Consider the following 20,390-nt stretch of genomic DNA (forward strand, 5'->3'; position numbering starts at 1 on the left):
TAACCATCCTCATGGTTCATGTAAAAAGCAATTGAATTTCAAAATCGTCCTTTGGATAAGTAGTAATCATTTAGTGGGACACAAACATTCTACTCAATTACTGATTAATTTTGCATAACATTTCAACAGCACAATTGGTCAATTTGGTCAATTCATTAAAGGGGTCATGACATGGGTTTTTTTATTTTATTATTATGTTCCCTTAGGTGCAATTATAGTATTACTATAGTTTTTTTTACAAAAAACTTTTAAAATGTAGTGATTTATGACCTTTTCCCACTCTGTTTCTCATCCTCTGATTCAAACAGTCTGTTTTGGGGGTGTTTCCCCTTTAAGAGTTCAGTGTTAACGCCCACTGTTATGATTGGCTAACGTCAGTGCCTATGCATCAATTATTAACGCCCCCAGCCAGAACATTTGCGGATTCGGCGTATTTAAAAAGTAGTTTAAAGTTTTAAATACATTACTTACAGTTTGCGTCGTCGTTGTTGAGCCCAGAATAGTCGGCAAGGACTTATCTTTGAGCAACAGTTTTCTGGCAAAGCCAGCATAATTTTGGGATTTGTTCTCAAAACAGTCATCCTTCAAATGTATAGAACAAACGCTTAAACTAACACTGCCGTGACTGAGGCCACATTTACACATAGCCGGGTATTTAGAGAAACGAATATTTCTCCCCCTCCGTTTTCAATAATAACATCGTGCACACAACCCGCATAAATACGCCATATATAAATACGCCATAAATACGACATATAACCGGCGTTTTCATAAATCTCCACTTTGGCCGGAGTTTTTAGAAATGATCGTTTTCTGGGATAAAAACGGCGTTTCCGTGTAAATGACAGGCCAAAACGCAGAGAAATATCTGCGTTTTCCCATCGTGTAAACGGGGCCTGAGACGTCCGCAAAAAAATAAAGTGCATCCATTTTTCCCTGACGACTGGATCTTTCGCAGCGTATTCAAAGATGTTGTTTGTCCACAGCCAGGAACATCACATCTGCGTGGCATCGTAATTTCCCTGTACACAGACCCACTCGCTGTCCGTCGACAAGTCGTTCTTGACAGCACCATAGAAGCGAATCCAAGCGCTGAGGATACGTTAGATTCTAGAGAGCATTTGATTGGACAGAAGATGTGATGAGAAGTTGTCACGGTGATGTCATAAAAATATGTGATCCATTTTAGATCCAAGTTTTGAATGCTTATGTCACCTAAATGCAAATTTTATCATTGTTTTGGAACACACCAGCCTATTCATAACCTTAAGGCTAACATATTCATACTAAAAGCAAAAATAAAATAAAAAATTCACTGAATTATATATATGAACAATTTTAGGTGAAAAACAACTAAAATATCAGTATTTTCCCTCACAAAACGCCATCAGAAGATTTGGGATATAGTGCAAAAGTTTTCATTCTGCAGCGACCCTCATTCTGAGCTTTACATAATGTTGCTTAAAAATTCTCTAAGTAATGTTAGCCATTTTTCAAACTTGTGTCAGACTTTAGCCACTGAATTAGATCTGCCCTCATTCCTTCCGCCACACATCCTCTCTCCAAAACCTGACCTCCAAAGACATGTCAGCAAACCCGAATGAGTAAGAAGATGATTCAAAACCATTCTTGACTAAAAAGTCTAGTTTTGGGACAGAGACACTTATTTCTCAAATCTCTTTCAGTTGATTGGGACTATTTTATGCATGCGTTTTCAAAGTTTTCAAATGGCTTACAGCACTGTTAAGTGTGCTTTTTCCTTTTGCAGCAGCCACTTGAATCAAATACACTCATATGCAGTCTCTATTCATGTATTTGTCTCTTCTCCGGGCAAATGTGGGCAAGTCTTTCACATGTACATTACTCATAAACCATCTTTCATGTTATAATGGCGTGTTTGAAACATATCTATGCGTGACGACGTGTGATGTACAACCCCGGTGGGATCTGAATCACTACTCATGACTATTTCTGTGCATTTGCATGCACGTTTTCCACATGGTCAGCGCTATAAATAAACGTGCGGGAGTGTTTGAGTGGAGACGTTATACAGCAATTCTCCAATTCCACTGCGTCAGCCCACAACCTCCCACTCATTCAGCGCAGGGTCAGCAGTGTCACGTCGCCTACAATCTCCAGGATCCCTCAATCTGTGTGTATTTGTTAGGATTCACCCTCCACAATGGAGACCTCAATCACACGTAGCATGACACAGCTCCATTTTTATGTAAAACTGCATTAATGATTGTGCAGTTATCATATAAACTCATAAGTAATTTACTGCTGTGCCTACACACCCTGTTTATAATAAACAGAAAAAAGTGTTTAGCTTTTTACATTGCATTACCAAGCTCAATTACAGACATGTTTATGGACGCAGTCTGAGAGAAACAGGCTCAAGACAAATTAAAATAGACAAGTAACCAAAATAATTCAGTTGAAAAATAATAAATAGATGCTGTGCTGTATATTATTTTTATTTAAAGTATATTCATAGATACTCATATACATTAATTTATTTCACTTTCTTGTATATCTGTACATATACATACACTACAATTAAACATTTTGGGACGGAGTGTTTTTTCTTTTGTTTTTGAAAAGTCTTGTTCACCAAGGCTGCATTTATTTGATAAAAAATACAGTAATATTGTGAAATATTCGTACAATTTAAAATAACTGTTTTCTATTTTAATACATTTTAAAATGTAATTTATTCATTTGATGGCCAAGCCGAATTTATTTCCGTCTTTCGACGGAAAATAATTTGTACGTACTGATTTGGTGCTAAAGAAACATTTATTATTATCAATGTTGAAAACAGTTTTTGCCACTTAATATATTTTTTGAAAACTGTCAGCATTCTATAAATATAACGTTCAAAAGAACAGCATTTATTTGAAATTTAAGTCAATTTAATGCATCGTTGCTGAATAAAAGTATGAATCATTTCTTTAACATAATAAATATAACTTGCAAGAACCTTTTCTATGAAGTCTGACAAAAAATATCACGGCCAAGGACAAACAGCGTATGCGGTGTTTTTACTATATCTGCCCTCCGTTCTAGGGACTGGGACAATGTTTCTGGCTGTTCCCCTTGTTGAAGATAAATGACAGATATGATCTCAGGGTGTCCTCTGAAAAAAAGCTGGCAAGGTGCCACTTCATCCTCTCACAAAGACGTCCAACATCAGGACAAAGTTTGACTTTGCAGTCCACCTCGGTGTCTTTCATTCATAAACAGAGGAAATAAGGCAGAGGTGAGTGTTTAAGAACATCTAGAGTCTATTAAACCATTTTTTTTCTGTTGTCAGATCTAATGAGCGATATATGAAGCCCATCTTATGAAGAGAGGCCTGTTTACAGATTTCGTTTTCTAGGTGATTTTCTGTCAATGTTTTTGAACAGCTATTGGATACAAATGTGTTTGTATCTGAAGTCACATGCACATGCTTGAATGAATCATCCATTGGCCGCTCGACTGATATGGATTTAGAATATATGTGAATACATTTTCATGTCATAAATTATTTTATGGCCTAAACCAGAGAGATTGATGCTTTGCATCCATTCCCCGTGAATTAATCTACATTTCTAAAGGATATTGGTTAAAGTATGCTCATATGTTTGAACCATGAGGGCTTTGACCCGTGCTGATTCGAAGCGGTGTGTGTGAGGGGTACGGTTGAGGACACTGACGCTTGTATGCATGTTCATGAATGCTTTTGTTTCTTTGCTGATGTAAACAAGGCCTTATCTGCTGGTGAGATCATGCATCACAGCTTTATCCTTTCATGCATCAAGCTCAACATTATCCATCGCATTGGACATGCCACAGAGTCGCCCCAGTGCTGGAGAGTTCACCCGCCAGAGAAGCAAATCGTGCATAAGCAGGTGAGATAAGATCACACCGCTTTAGGATGGGATTTAGAGAGTGTTCAACTAAGTTTTATTATGTTCAACATGGGTTCATAGATGCAAACAAGCATGTCTGCGTGTTTACATGTGTGTATTCTAGCACAGAGTGGACACAGTCGGGATGGATAGATGGATCTTGATATATTAATTCTTTCTAAAATATTGATCCTACGTGTTTTGAAGCTTTGAAGTAGAAAAAAAACATTTATTTGTTCATACACTACTGTTCAAGAGATGGGGGTCAGTAAAAGTTTGTGCTCACCAAGGCTGCCTTTTTTAACAATACCGTAAAAACTGCAATATTGTGAAATTGTATTGTAATGTAAAATGTCATTTATTCCTTTGATGGCTTCAGTCTTCAGTGTCATGATCCTTCAGAAATCCTTCTAATACTGTAACAAAATAGCATTCAGGCAGGCAAAGGAACAGGCTGGGAAGCGGATCCAAATGCAGTTAGATTTATTAAAATAGTCCGCAGGGTCAGAGAACACAAGGTAGCTGGAGTAAACCTAGGTGCACGGAACAGGAGAAAACTGAAGATAATCCAGGGTACGTACATACAACGACTGACAAACAAACTAGGGTTATGAATGCTGAGCAAAACCAATAAACAAATGAGTTACTATGGAAACTGACAAGGAGGAAGGGGCTGGACAAAAGAGTGTCCCTGGCAACAAACTTTTGCCATTTTTTGAATTTCAGATGTCATCATAAACCATGTTTACGTCATAAACTATGTTTACGTTTAATACCCATATCATTATACACATTTGTGTCCTCATAAACCATATACAAGAACACACACACACACACACACACACACTAACAGCAGGAGGAGGACAGAGTAAAGGTACACAGAACCTAAAATTTCCACATTTGTATTAGCCCCGGGTCCAGTGGACCCGAACATCCTGTGTGTAATATTAATGTGTAGGTACAGTGTGTGGTCATTGAAAATGTGTTTTGATATATTCTTTACAGGAAATGAGCCAAGGCCAATGAGTTGAGTCTGAGTTTGAAAAAAATTATTAATCGTATCATTTTTCTTTTCAACAGACCCGAACACCATACAAGGGTTAAAAAAGAATCGTATTATTATCTTTCAAAACAGTTGTGCTGCTTAATATTTTTCTTTTGTTTGAGGAACTTTTTAGAAAGTATGCTATATATCTAAACTAGATGATCTGCTTCTATAGATATTGAGAAGTTTATATATATATATATATATATATATATATATATATATATATATATATATAGGATGAATAGAAATTTAGCTGACAGCCTACTTGCAAATTGTATTGGTGTTTTCAGTTCAGCTGGTCCCTTGCAGACACTGCTTTGCAATTGCAATTCCCCCACCCCTCACACCGGTTTATTGTTGTGGTATCAACTACTTTAGACAAACCTGCCCCTTAAAGGCTTGCTAGTTCGTCTACCTGTCGGTTAGATCTAGCACCCACTCCTCTTCCTAAAGCCTGTTTATCTGCAATCTCCTCAACCCACTGCTCCCTACTGGATCTGACCCCCGGTTATTAAAACCGCTGCTGTCACTCCAGTCTTAAAAAAAATAATATTTTAAATCTTTCTTCCATTGTGAATAATTTCAGACCTATATCTAACTTTCCGTTCATTGCTAAATTACTGGAAAAAGTGTTCGCTCCACAGCTACAGTCATATCCGTCTAAAAATGATCTCTTTGATCCCTACCAATCTGGTTTCCGTGCAGACCTTGACACTCAAACATCACTATACAAAATTACCAATGACCTTTTATCACGCCAACTCTGGCTGCCTTACTATCCTCATAATGTTTGACACTGTTTCCCATAATTTTTCTCATATCAAAATCTGGTTACAAAATCATTTTCTAAACTGTAACACTATAATTGTAGAGCTAATTGCATTTGGTCCACTGTCCCTTTCAAATAATATCAGTTATGATATCATGTTATGATATCATGTTTTGTTATCAACAGAACACACTTTATTTCTTAATTTATTTATTTTTAAATGTAGGGGAAAATTGGACTTCATTCACATATAAACTCTAGTTCTAAGACTGTATTTTTCCACCTATGCAATATTGCTTGTCTGTGGCCTACTCTTAGCCCCAGAGACACTAGAGCTTTAATGGGTGCTTTCATAATCTTATGGATCGATTACTGCAATTCTCCTCTCATTGGACTGCTTGCTAAAAATTGTGGCTAGATTACAACATGTATAAGTCATCACTCAGGCCAAAAAGTTTGACCACATTACCCTGTTACTCTGCAAATTACATAGTCTCTGTCTAGATAAAGTACAAGATAATTACGGTAACCTTTACATTTTTGCATGATCAAGATCCTAATTATTTGTCAGCCCTATCTCGTTGCAGTCATCAGACTCCAAACTCCTCATTGTACCTCGTTCCCATCTCTCATCCGATCATTTAGTGGTATGGCACCGAATTATGGAACTCACTTCATGATATCACCTCCTTTTTCCCTTAAAGTCTCAACTTAAAACAAATCTCTTCTCATGGTATTTTCATCCAACTTCAGACTACATTTCTCTTTATTTATTTAGTTTGTATTTTTGTCACAATTAAATTAAAATTGACAATTCTTATTTATATAATATATATATATTCAAAGACAATTATGTATTGTTATTCATATGTTTTATTGTTATTATGTATTGTTGGTTACCATTTATATAGATGTATATATGTTAACATCACTTAAACCTGTGTATACTGGCGGGTGACACTGGGGTAGTGGGGAGCCGCGGGGCGTTTCACTTGTTCACACGAAGAAGTCACACTGCCAGCTATTTCAACACTGTGATACATAAACTCAATTACTGTTGTCTTTGTTGGATTTGCAGATCTTACAGTGTGTGACAGCAATACAAATTATATTTGCCACCAGAAAACATCCTCTTCTGTGTGTGCAACACAAACATTCCTCCTAAAACTCCATTGTCCTTCTCCATCATGACAGGGTGACTTGCTTGGTTCGGCACACTCACAATAGCAGCCGAAACAGGAAGCCATTAAAACGAGGCAAAAAAAGTGCAGCGTCAATTGCAATATTATACATGCACTTTTTTTATTTTTTATTCATGTGCTGCGGAATCTTTAATCAAAATAAATGTATTTCCCTTTTGCGGCGACATTTTCTGATGACGTGTTTACTAGAGCAAGGGCGGGACAACGTATCACTCACATGATATCGGCCAATAGCAAACCACAACCATCAAATCAATTACCCATGGACAAAATCAAGTCCCGCCCCACAGTATGTATATATATTTTTTTCTAGAAGCCATTTTACTATGATATACATCACAATAAGGAAGAAAAGACTATTGCAACTTCTGTTTCATGACAACTTTAAGTGCACACACGTATAAATGGGTTGGTTATTCACTTTAAAAGTCAGTCAGATAGTTTATTCCTGTCTAGGTAGGTGGTTCTTGGCCAGAAAAAGACTTGACTTTATGCCAGTGCGTTTTTTGCTCTACGAGATTAGCTTGTGCATATTGCACTGTGAGATAAAGATGAATGCGTTTCCTTTTTTAAGAACTGTAAATCACTCTTTGTAATCACTATTTTCATTAGCTCATTTCTCAGTTAAGCCATTGTTGGTGGTTTGGGAATTGAAGCCAAAAAGTGGGCCAGAAAACAAACACAATTTTGTCACATCAGCACTTTAGACACCGAGCTCCAGGTGAAGAAGACCCTGAATAAGTTGTCCTATATGCAAAATGACTGCATTAAAAATTGCTAGTGTGTTCAGCATTCACTACTTCTAAAAGTTCTATAATTGTCCGCTTAGGAACTGAAATTCCCTAATTACACACTTAACAATATGGCACAGTATATTCCTGTGGCCATCAGCCTACTTCCGATTGGCTGAGACAACACTGCATGCAAATGACAGAATGAGGCTTCTATCAGAGTAGCATTGTGTCAGAAACTAAAGGTATCTTCCTCGCTCCTCTTTCAGTGACTTAAAAATACAGCATTTATATTATAAGCACACCTTTTTAGCTTCAGACAGGCTTCCAAAGCATCATAATGTCACATTAAAATGAGCTTTAGAGATAAGCATGTGCTTATATATATATATATATAATGTATTTCTTTCAATTGCTCTGTCAGACGTAATTTTATTATTTCAACGGTCACAGGCACTGACGGAAATCCTGGCTTCTCAATTAATGGATTGTTACTATATCACCTTTTTTTTTTTCGTCTCACTCCTTTTCTTCCAGCGCACACAGAATATCGTTGAGCGTGACTCACACAGCCCTGCCGGAGTGTATGCTGTCAGCAGTTCTGTCTAACTGGGTGACAGGAGAGAAATAATGACAGGCAAGACGACATGCACTCATGCAGACACCTGTAAATAAACACACACAGACATTAACAACACACATAGCCATGCATCCAGAAGTGCATTGTGCATGAGTCACACACAGGGTTAAACTGCAATTTGGCTATGCATTTGGCAGATGCTGTTATTTAAAGTGAATTGCTTTGCATTCAAGGTATAGATTTTATCACTTCATTCGTTCCCTGGATGGGAATTAAACCTAAGGCTTGTTTGAGCTACAGGAATTATCTGGTTAACATTTAATTGGAAACACGATTACCATTTCCTCATGTAAGACCACATTTAGTCAAGTTTTGAGACATTATATTGGCTTTGTATTCAAAAAGGAGATGCTAATTAATTAAATCAATTGTTTGCCTCTCCAGAAAGTAAATGTTTCATTACAACTTAAATTTCACTGCACATTTTTTCTTAGACAACTGTTAAAAAAAAAAAAAAAAAAATATATATATATATATATATATATATATATATATATATATATATATATATATAATACCGGTAATACTTAACTTGATGAGAAGTGACAGTGAATACATTTATATGGTTATATAACATTAAACATATTTCTGAAAAATAAGCTTTGCCATACTGTAAATTACAATTTTCAATAATAGAAAATAATATATGTTAAATTGAATAATATTTCACAATATTAATAACATTGGCATAAGAGACATCTTTTAAAAACATAATCTTACTGACCCCAATGTAAATTGTATTTATATTTTATGCCTAAATATATATTATTCTATATTATATATCGCATCTGGAAGGTAAATTCAAAAATCAATTTTGGATTAATATTTTATTATTTAAAATTGTATCTAATGTTTTTCCTAAAATATTCATTAGAGATATAAGAAATGGACACAGGAAGTCAATGATGTACATTAAGAGTGTATAAATAAATTGATATAGCAGCTCAAATAAGTTGTTAATATTGAGATCACTGCATATTGAGATCAAAAATATGGGAAGCAGGAGTGTTCAAATGTTCTCAGTTTAATCAGTGCTTCTATTACTTGACTAATTTAAGGTTATATTGTGTTGTTCTTTACTTCACATCCTGACCCTTTTGTTTGTTGCAGTTATTAGAACTTAACATCACTTTGTCACAATGTAAACATGACACATAAGAATTAACCAACAGCACAGAGAAAATAAGATGTTGTGACTCCATCCATACATGAATTACCTCTTCTCCGCTCAGTGCTGCTCATAACATGACAACAGTTTGTGTCATCGCTGGAAATCCTGAGCCGGTGGGCAGAATATTTCGTCCAAGTATGAGTTTTCATCATGTTGAATGCTGTTCTTCATGGTGAATGTATTGTTGTGTAGTAAGGTTTACATCACATCATTCAGTTTTACATACACTTTGGCCAAAAGGAAATTGCTGTTCCTAACACTGTGACCCTGGACCACAAAACCAGTCACATGACATGGGTCCATTTGTTGACATTTAGATTTATACTTCATCTGAAAGCTGAATAAATAAGCTTTCTATTTGTTTATTTTTGGTTAGGACAATATTTGGCCGAGATATACAACTATTATAAAATCTGGAATCTGAGGGTGCAAACAAAAAAATTGTCCATTTATGTTCGCGATTGTGCTGCACTCACTCACAAAAATAAATGTTTTATATATTTATGGGGAGATTTACTAAATATCTACATGGAACATGATCTTTACTTAATATCCTAATGATTTTTGGCATAAAAGAAAATTCGATAATTTTGACCCGTTGGCTATTGCCACAAATATACTCATGCGACATGTGACTGGTTTTGTGATCCATGGTCACATTTGACTTTATTCTGATCATTATTTTTTTTATTTTTTTTGAAGAATGTATTAATAAATCCATACGTTTGCAATGGATGGGGCTTTTCAAGCTTAAAAAAGCATGCAAAAGCACCAGAAAGGTATCATATCAGTAAATATGACTTGTGTTATGTCCAAAGTCCCCTGAAATCATGCAATATTTTATTTTGGCATTAAGTTATTCATCAACAATCTTGACTAGCTCTCCTTGGCATGTTCATGAAGAAACAGCCATGTCTTATTCATGAAAGAGTAAATTGGTTGAAAACCAGTCTGAAAAAAAAGTGTGTTGCATTCAAGACTCAGAACTAAATGCTCACTGCTATGATTGGGTAACAGTTTCACATATTAAACTGAAAACAAATCTACACCTCAATACCAAGGAAACTCCAGTATGCGAAAGCTTATCTTTTATATTCCCCACCAGTGTTTTTTTTTTTTTTAAGTTGCCAGCCAGCGCCAGGCTTTTTTGATCATTTTCAAAAAACTTTCAAAGCCCCCAGAATATTTTGCTGTATGAACACGTGAACACGCAATATATATCATATGAAATAACAGAGCCTATGCTTTTAGTCCCAAAAAGAATGCATAAAGCTAGAATATATATTATATTATATTATATTATATTATATTATATATATGCATTCTTTTTTTATCAACACGTTCTTATTTTTACATGTGCATAAGCGATGCTTCTATCGCTTGTTCTGTTTCTTCTTCACCTGTGTTTTGATCAGGAAACTCTTTCAGAAGATGCATAATAACGCCCCATATTGTAAACATGGATTGACAGAAAATTCTGCATCTTTATGTATATTTATTTCTTGTAATACATATTTGTGTGTAAATATAACCATGTATTGTATTTTATTAAAATATATTAATGTTTAATCGAAGACTCTACAGAAAGGTGTTTATCTTGTTAGTCTATGCGTATTACATATTCTTTATAAGTCTTATACAGTATGTGACAAATACAGTTTGAGTACTTGGCGTTACCAAAGTTTTAGTTGGCAGAAGAGCTTGCTTTGTTTCATGTAAACTTATTATGGATTAATGTACCATTGTTTGTTGCACTGCTATTCTGACATTCATCGTTCATCATTTTCAGTAAAGTGAGTACATATCAAATGATCTGTATCAGACAAAGCAATAGTGACACATGGTAAAAACATTGATACCCACACTTGTGTTGAGACATTATGGCCAGATCCAATATAGTCAGCATTGCATCATCTTTTATTTTCAGTATCTCTTAAAAGCCTGTGTTGAACATGTGTCTTGACTTACACTGAGGACTAAAGCAAGTGAGTCATCGTGAAGAGGCAAAAACTACGCAAGAAGTGCTCAAAATACAAAGTTCAGGCATTGCTCAGAGTAGCATAAGCCAGACAAGGGAGGATTAAAGGAAAAGGAAAGATATTTTTATTTTTTTTATGTTAAGTGCTCACGGAATAGATTCAGTTGTCTTTTGAATGTTGTCAGGGATTGTCTCATTCTCCCACCAAAATGTTTTTTGCATGCATATACTACGCACTGAAAACCCTTGGGTAGGATTAGGGGTGGGGAGTGTTGTGCGTATTACACGCCATAAAGCGGGTATCATATGTACGCGAAAACTGCGTATCATATCCACACAAAAACTATTTTTGGCTTTTAAATGGCACGAGAAATAACATTCGTGGTTTAGATACGCACTTTCATGAGATCGGGCTGGTATATCGGGATCGCGTGCTGTCTGAGGCGTCTCTGTAAGCATGGTTCGACTCCATCAGTCAGCGCGAGCAAGATGGTTTTGTTTACATCAGCATGAGTTTGAAAATCACATTTAGTTGGTTCAGACTCGAGAGACATCGATAATTTGCTATAAACATTCACAAAGTTGGAATACAAAGTTGGAATACTTTTCAACAATACCAAACTTGTGCTGAGGGGAAGCACGAGAAGCGAGCAGAGAAAAACTACATTTTTCATGGACTAAGGAAAGGTATTCCTCTTTGAAAACTTAGGATTACAAGTGTCACCATTATATTCAGTTAGTTTCAGTTTTAGTTCTACCGGAAAGACTCGGAAGGCCTAAAAATAAAATCACAATGACATTTATTGATTAATAGACCAGCAAATGAAAGCGAAAATATTGAATGATAAAGATATTTGGCGCAGGCCCTGTCCGTAGATCACATTCAGAGGGTAGCGGACTATTTCCTGCCTGAAGATGAAGGCAGGGGCGCAGGCGACCCCGGGGGAGGTATGAGCAAGGACCATCCTGGTGGTGGTGGGGAGGATGGGGGTGAATGTTTGCATCATCATCTGCGAACTCAAACGTGTGTAAGTACTGACCTTTTATACTCCAAATATTAGATAATGATTGGTTAGACCAAAACGTAATGGGTGACGTAACATTTGAGTCTTCCTGGCAGAACGTACGCTAGAGCTTTCGTTTTCATGGACTCATTCATTTCTGTTTTCCTTTGTCTAGATTCCCGCCACTCTTTAGTTTCTATGGTGACTGTGATTAGTTGGTTTGGATCAGCTCTGTTCATCTCATTATCTTTACTATTTAAGTTCATGTGTGTTCCTTTGAGAATGTTTGGTCTCGTTTTGAAATTATATGTGTGAATACTGCTACCTGTTTTGATTATTATAATATTAAACCTTGTATTGTAAAAACCTTGTTTTGACAAAAAACCTTGTAAAAAAACACATACTGCACTCAAGGAAAAAAAAAGAAAAAGACAATAAAAAGATTAAGTGAATTAACTTCACAATTCAGTTTTCAGACCATACAAGGCAAATAGAAAAATAAAAAATTGAAACCAGACATTAATTTTTCTTGCATTATCAATGCAAGTTGCTTTTTACCCCCCTTTTTTCAATTTTAATTTTGCTAAATTGTGACTTCAGAAACAAACATTTGAATAAATGAAATCTAACGGATTTTCTATTTTTCGTCTAGTAATTTGTGCCGTGGGCGGCGGTACCATTAGCACGGGGGTGTGGCCGTGGACTAACTTTACTATTTCATTGATGTAGCTGCTTTATTTACACTGCATGCTTAGATGTTTAAGGGGGCTTTCACACTGGTAGTTTAGTTGGGAACGGGGCACGGTTCGCATGAATAATCGTTAATGTGAGCGCTGTCATGCGGACCCGGGTGGGCACTGGGGTACCGAACCCGAGACTACCTGGAGGAGGTGGTCTGAGTTCGGTAGAATGTGGAAGCAACACGGACTCGGGAGCGCTTGTACTTGTTTTAGCTGATTATTAAGTTTTTAGTTAAATATAACACATGTAAGGGATTATAGAGTTGATGATTTACCTTGAATAAGACGAGCGCAAGTGAGCCTGCAGTGTATTTGCGCATAGCGCGTGAAATCAGGGAAACAAATTTGGAAATCCACACCTGTAGGTTTTCAGAAAAGTCTCTGGTTTTCAAAATAACCATGTATGTGTAAACTTATATTTACTACTTTAGACATGCGTAAATTGGAGGGCGGAGCTAAAGAGGCAACAATGTACAAGTAAGTGTTGGTCTGTCATCACACTATGACATAATAATGTGACAAAATCTGAAGCGAGTCATTTTGGGAGTTAATTTTGTTTCATCAAAAGCTGTTTTTAGACTAAAAAGGAAGTTTTGAGGTCTAAAACGTACATTTTTTTTTTTTTAGTGCAATGACCTAATATTTCAAAAGATCATAATTCATGACCCCTGATACATCTGACTGATCTGCTTGAACTTAGTGACCCAGTCTTGGCAGGTAACATATCACTAGATTTAAAAATTATAAGTGGAAAATGACTTAAATGTTAATCTGTTCTTCACATAAAGCTTCTAAAACCTACAAATATATTTGTTTTTATAACACTTTTATTGTACCTTTGAGAGCTTGAGAGCTTCAGTCCACCTTTGTTGTAATTGCATGGACATAAGCGAACCGATATTTGACCAAATCAAATACATGTCCACAAACATCCAATCTCATATATGTAGATGTAACAAGATCTGATCTGTGCCAAGATTTTGTGGGAAAATATAAACAGACTGTGGGAAGCCAACCTGAAAGTCCAGGACTTGCACTTTCATCTCAGCAGCTGCTCATGCTACACCAGATCGAGAGAGAGAGAGAGAGAGAGAGAGAGAGAGAGAGAGAGAGAGAGAGAGACTGACTGACTGGTCTGAAGGACAATATGAGTGACATTGGGTATGTTTGGAATGGTATACAACCTTATATCTTGAAAGAAAGTAGAATGCAATGTGTATTCCCTGCGCAGTATGCAGATTTCATGTATGCAGGAGAATGTGCAATATGAAACATATTTTGCATAGGCATACTTTTTGGATTAATGTATCCCACAACCCAATGCACTTGACTTGACCTTCCATTTCCGGTAGAAAATGTAGTGTCCATTAGTGATGTTTACTCTTTAAAATTCCCCAAACCTAAAAGGCCTTTCACACTGAGTGTGATTAAGGGACGTGACTGTATGTCACAATGAAGCTTGTATATTGAGTTGAATACACTCAATAGTAAACTCAGAAATAAGCACTGTTTGGCTACTCTAGATTAGCTCTGGGTTAGAATTTGGTTGGCCAGTGAATTGTCCAAAGAGTTTGTGATTCTGTTATTGCATAGTAAAATGAAGAACTGCCCATCATGGTCCTGACTCTTATTTTTTGTTGTTTGAACAATAAACAAACACAGCAATGCTCCCGAATCGAAACAATAAATCCCAATATAGCTGTTCATGCGATCAAAAGCACGAAAAGTGAGCTTTTTTTCGACCAGTGTATCAATTTTTTTCCTTGTTGCCCCGTGATGAAACGAGCCGTCCAATTAGATTCGAGATTACCCGAGCCGCTGCTGTTGCACAAAAGTGTGAGACTGGTGACACTGTTTTGAAAACCTGTATAAACACAGAATAAAAGTATTCCAGAAGAAAGAAGAGAATGGATGTTGAGTTATTGTTATAATTGTATCTGAGAATGTATAGGTTATGTCAGAGACTGAAGAATTGTGATCTCACCTGAGAGCCCAATCACCTTCGAGTGGTAACAAAACAAGCCAGTGTACATTGGCGAGTGAGATTTGCATCGCACGCCACTCCCCGTTCATATGGGTATATTAGGCAGCCTGCAACATTCACAGGTACAGGGGTTGTGGCGACGGGATGTAACATCTTAGTTCCCTTCTTCAGGGAGAATTTGGATCCCTAAGAAAAACAGCACAACTGCTGCACCTTCCCAGCACCCTGTGTAAGTCGCTTAGTCCTCTGCACCATAGGGCGGAAAAAGGACAGAACTTTTCAAGGGGGATGTCGATCACTGCTGTTCCTTTCTTACACCCTATACAGTCACGGCTAGTTGGATAACACTGGGAAAGCGTGCCTAGTCCAGACGGAAAGACACGCCATAGAGACCACATCCTACCCATATGGACTGACCTTTGATTTTGATCTCTGCGGTAGATCCTGGCTTAACAGGGATGGAGTCAATACTATTACAGAGATGGGCAAAGTGGAATCTGCCCAGGAAAAGACATGGGCTTGCCAACAGGGAAATCGTACCGTAGAAGAATACACATTTGGGATCACCAGGAGGCAATCACAACACATGGGCATTGTAAACTTGAAATTAAGCCTTTCCCCCATTATTATTTGATTCACGGGACCGGACACCAGTTATCTTGTCAAGACAAATCTTCTTCTTCTTCTTCTTCTTCTTCTCCTGACAAAAACTTGAGAAGATGTTGTATTCATTCCAGGTCTATGCGTTTCCGTGTTTCTCCTTCCTCACCCCTTCATGCCTCTATTTCCTTCCTCTCACCCCGTCATTCTTTTTTGTTTCGCTGAGTGATACAGTAAAGATTGAGCTTATATACAACACTAAGAGACTTACAACTTCCTTGTAAGGTAGCAAAAACATGTTGCTTATGTTTAAAAATGGGACGTATACCTCATGCTTACACAAGGTACAATCCACTATCAGTCTGTGTATACATTAGTGGTACATTTGCATCGGTTGAAACATTCCTTTTCTTGTAAAGAACATACCAACTGTACATATTTGAAGTATCATAATCAGTGGAATATCTCTGCTCGATGAACATGTTAAATTGCAAAATCCTCTAAGCAAAATATAGCTCATCCTAGATCTCTCATCAGCACACATGTACAAACATACTCTGACTTCACAAAATACATTATGAAAATGAATGTAAATGAATAAAGAATAATAATACTGTAAAATAACATTAAACAGTAAACTATTTAGTCTTCAGGCATCTAGTCTAGTACAGGGGCTGACACTGTTGCACTGTTGCCTTATATACCTGTATAGACGGGGAGTGGCTTGCAATGCAAATCTCACTCGCCAATGTACACTGCCTTGTTTTATTGCCACTAGAAGGTGATTGGGTTCTCAGGCGAGATCCCAATTCGTCAGTCTGTTCTGACGTAACGTTGAACGTGACTGAATGATAGGAAACAGATATATTCTTACATGCATGTTCTTTATGCAGATTATAATTTCTATACATTTTCCTCTGAAATATGTGATCTTAATTATGCAAATTATGTTTCAAGAGCTTGAAACTGAGTCTGTTATGAGTCAGAGAGCTTGTTCGCTCTTGAGCTGTCAATCATATTAAAATTCCTGCCCTTGAATGATAACGTTGTGTTTCCTTGTGACATTTCCTCATTCTAAGTTCCTCACATAAACAGCTGAGAGAACTGTTTCTACAGATGAAACATGAAGCCACATAAATATGATCACGACGACATATGTTATTTGTGTGTTTTTAATGTGGCTTGGGTATTTTTTATAACAATAAAGAATAAGAAATGCTTACATGAGAAATGATAAGCAGGTGTAGCATTTAGTTTAATATAAAACACTACAAATAATGCACGTCTGCCAATTATTTAATCAAAATTATCTTTAGATTGCAGTCAAAAGCTATTAAATGCACTTATTGGTGATGGTTTCTGAGTAGAACCAAACTTAATATCAATTTACTGTTGAATGTTGAGCAGCAGACTAGGTTAAAACCAAATGGAAAAACCCACGAGATAGATACAAGAGGAAAAAATTATTCTCGGTATTCACACAAAAAATGTAGCTGTAATATGTGTCATTGCATACGGCATGCTGTTTCACATAATGTATTGAATATGTATTGCACTACATTAAGATAGGACTTCTGCAAAGTCGTACTGCTAAACGAGTGATTGCTAATGCTAATCATAATAATTTGCAATTCTTTGCTGAAACTGTTAGAAGTATGCACCTTTATATGAGCTGCTGTGAAGGAAGGTTGATTAAAGACATGCAACAATCAGAGAATGAAGTTTAGTGTACTTTGATTAATAAGCTCACTTCATTTGATGTATATATGTGCACTCCGTAACAATGATAATGGTAAACATATGGTGCAACAGCATTTAAACTTTAATGGCCTGTGGAAAATGTATGGAATTTATTAGCAAAGGTTCAAATAACTGCTGCAATTAGCAGAACAATAGTACACAAAGGGGTTTTGAAATATGACCTGTTATGCTTTTTTTTATTGGAAACCAAACCATTTTGTTTTCTCTCTTGCACTGAAATTTAAATGGTTATATGCAATACGTTGTTTTGAGGTCCCTAAATAACCCTCAATATTTCTTTTAGACTTTTATTCACGCCCTTTGTGGTAAATGATGAATTATGTTTGTGTAAATCATGTCCTTAGTGGTTATATAAGCCACTTAAAAAGCTAGATTCACTGCAATAAAGCAAACATGTTTTATATATTCCCATGTGTTAAATAATGAATCAATTTGTTTATAGAATAACTGTCACATTAATCGATTATCCACTATGTTTAGTGTTTGGCCATTAAGTTGTTCATTTAAAAGTGTAACATAAAAGTATCACACAATGTATCACAAAAGTATCACACAAAACTTCTTTCTTTTTTTTTTTTTACATGAACGTTTTTCCTTTGCAATTGTAAACATACAGACGACACCATTGTCAAAATGATTCCTGTTCACACTGATCCGCGAAAACGACTAAAACACTGCCATGTCTATAGACTGAGAGTGTAATATGCATGCGTATGACATCACCGTTTTCACAAATTTGCATTGTAGTTCACACAGAGACAAATAATTTTCAAAAACTTGTTTTGGTGTTGTGGCTTCTTAGAAATCACTTGCTAAAACAAAGCCAATAAGAACCACATAAAGGACTCAATCTGATATCAGTTCAAAAGCTGAAGTGATACACTTTAAAGGAATAGTTCACTGTAAAAAAAATATTTTCATGAAATACATTATTTACTCACCTTCAAACCTGTATGATCTTTAGTCTTCTGATAAATACAAAAGGTTAATCAGAGTATCAAATCCAAATAAAAAAGATGCCATTAAGATAGCATCAAGTTGTCCATTCCTTCATCTCTCTGAAGAAAAAAAAAAAAGATATTTGGAACATGAAAGTTTTCATTTGAGTTGGTGTAGGCCTATATTACCAAATTATTGGTCTATATTCTTAATAGCTTTTCCTAGATATTTTAAAGCAATCAAAGCATGTTGTTACATGACAATGAAGTTTTATTCAACAGGTTCACAATAGGAGAGACTTAATACTGTGCAATTTTATAGAGCTTTGTAACATCACAAATAAGAGAGCAAACAACTTAAAAACACAGTACAGAAAACAGACTGCACTCAGCTGAGTATCTTGAATGCTCTGTATTGATTTCTTGAGAAATGAGTGTGCTTCTATTCTCTTTTCTCAGGCTGTTTATAGACATCCACAGACCATGAGTATCCTACGGTCATTGTGGGATTTGGATCCGGGTGGGTCGTCCTGTCCACGTTCCCCTAACACCTAATTAAACGCGCACCCAGCGGCGCAAGGGGCAGGAACCAGAACGGAGCTGGGGTGAGCTGGTCAGGGGCCGGGACAGTAAACAGTGGCCTGCGTGAGCTAGAGGATGCGGGCCATAAATCCTTCCCCTCCTCATCCCTGCTGGATCTACATGCATGAGCTGGGCACTTTCTGGGGTTTGCAGTACAGGCAAGTTCATTCCTCACTGTGGGAAGATTTGCCCAACTAGCCACCAGACTCTGGGGCTGGCCACTGTGATCGCAATGAAAACCCCACTTTTGGTTGGTCTCTCTGAACTTTTGTTTTGTTGTTGTTGAAAGATAATAAAAATGAATAACAATAATAATGATAATATTTGTATGAATTTTTTATATTTTTAAAAATATACATCCATCTGTCCAACCGGGTTTACAGTTATTTACTTTATTACTCATCTTGATGGGAATTGCTGTTACTCAAGGCTTTTGACTATTGACTATTTGGAATGTCAAAGTCAGCAGAAAGGACAAATGTAAAGCATTTGTCACAAGAGTCCTCAAAAAAAACATCTACTGTATTATAATTAAGTATTAGCAAAATCAATGTTTCTTGCAAAAAGGTCAGATTTTTGCAGAATACATGTCTGCTTTTGAATAGCTTACAGAAAGATGCAGTTGAGAGCTATTAACATTTTAAGTAACATGTTGATATTGGTGAAAAATACATATGGTGTTCTTGGTTGTTGTGGTGCTTACACAGTTTGCATGGATTCGATCTGACTTGCAACATGTACCGATCATTTCACCTCCTTACATCACCGTCAGCCTCAGCTGCATTTGTTTAATAACATCCAAAGATAAAATACAAGGTTTTATTTTCATTCGTCAGTAAATCTAAATGTAGACTGTTCTGTATTTTCTTCACTGTTTATTGGCATTTCAAAATCCCAAATGGTGAATTCTGAAGTTTGTCCTCTAGTCAAAAAAAGTTAACTTAAAAATGCACTCAAGTATAGTATTGATTTATTATCCGACATTAAAGTAGGCTGAATTTAACTTGCTGTCTTAAAGTCTCCACTCCTGTCATCTTAAACAGAATTATGACATCATTAATGAGTAATGGATGGAGTGGAGAGAGCACGTATCCCATTGTCTCCTGGGAAGATCGAAATTTCTCAGAATGGATCCTTTTTTCCTTGTCTTCAAGTTAAATGAAAATGTGTGTACGTGTAAAGAATGGTAGTGTGTGGAACGATTAATCACTCACAAATATTAAAGGCTATTGGGTCATTCATTATACATTTGCATGATTATTTGAATTTTTATTACATGTAACTTACTTTTGCCTTCTTCATATGGACCTTAGCTATATTATTCTATGCGATCAGTTTCTATTTTT

At 36.3% G+C, this 20,390-nt stretch overlaps 1 long non-coding RNA gene across 1 annotated transcript; it reads left to right on the top strand.

Moving 5' to 3' along the window:
* The first annotated feature begins 2,353 nt into the window (after positions 1 to 2,353).
* LOC307002899 lies at positions 2,354 to 19,956 on the top strand. Its single transcript, XR_013798573.1, has 4 exons — positions 2,354 to 3,262; positions 3,753 to 3,896; positions 8,184 to 8,283; positions 18,922 to 19,956. It is a non-coding gene; the product is annotated as an uncharacterized lncRNA (long non-coding RNA).
* The last annotated feature ends 434 nt before the right edge of the window (positions 19,957 to 20,390 follow it).

This window comes from Phoxinus phoxinus (assembly GCF_949152265.1).
Source record: "Phoxinus phoxinus genome assembly, chromosome: 8".
In the NCBI taxonomy this organism is placed as follows: Eukaryota; Metazoa; Chordata; class Actinopteri; order Cypriniformes; family Leuciscidae; genus Phoxinus; species Phoxinus phoxinus.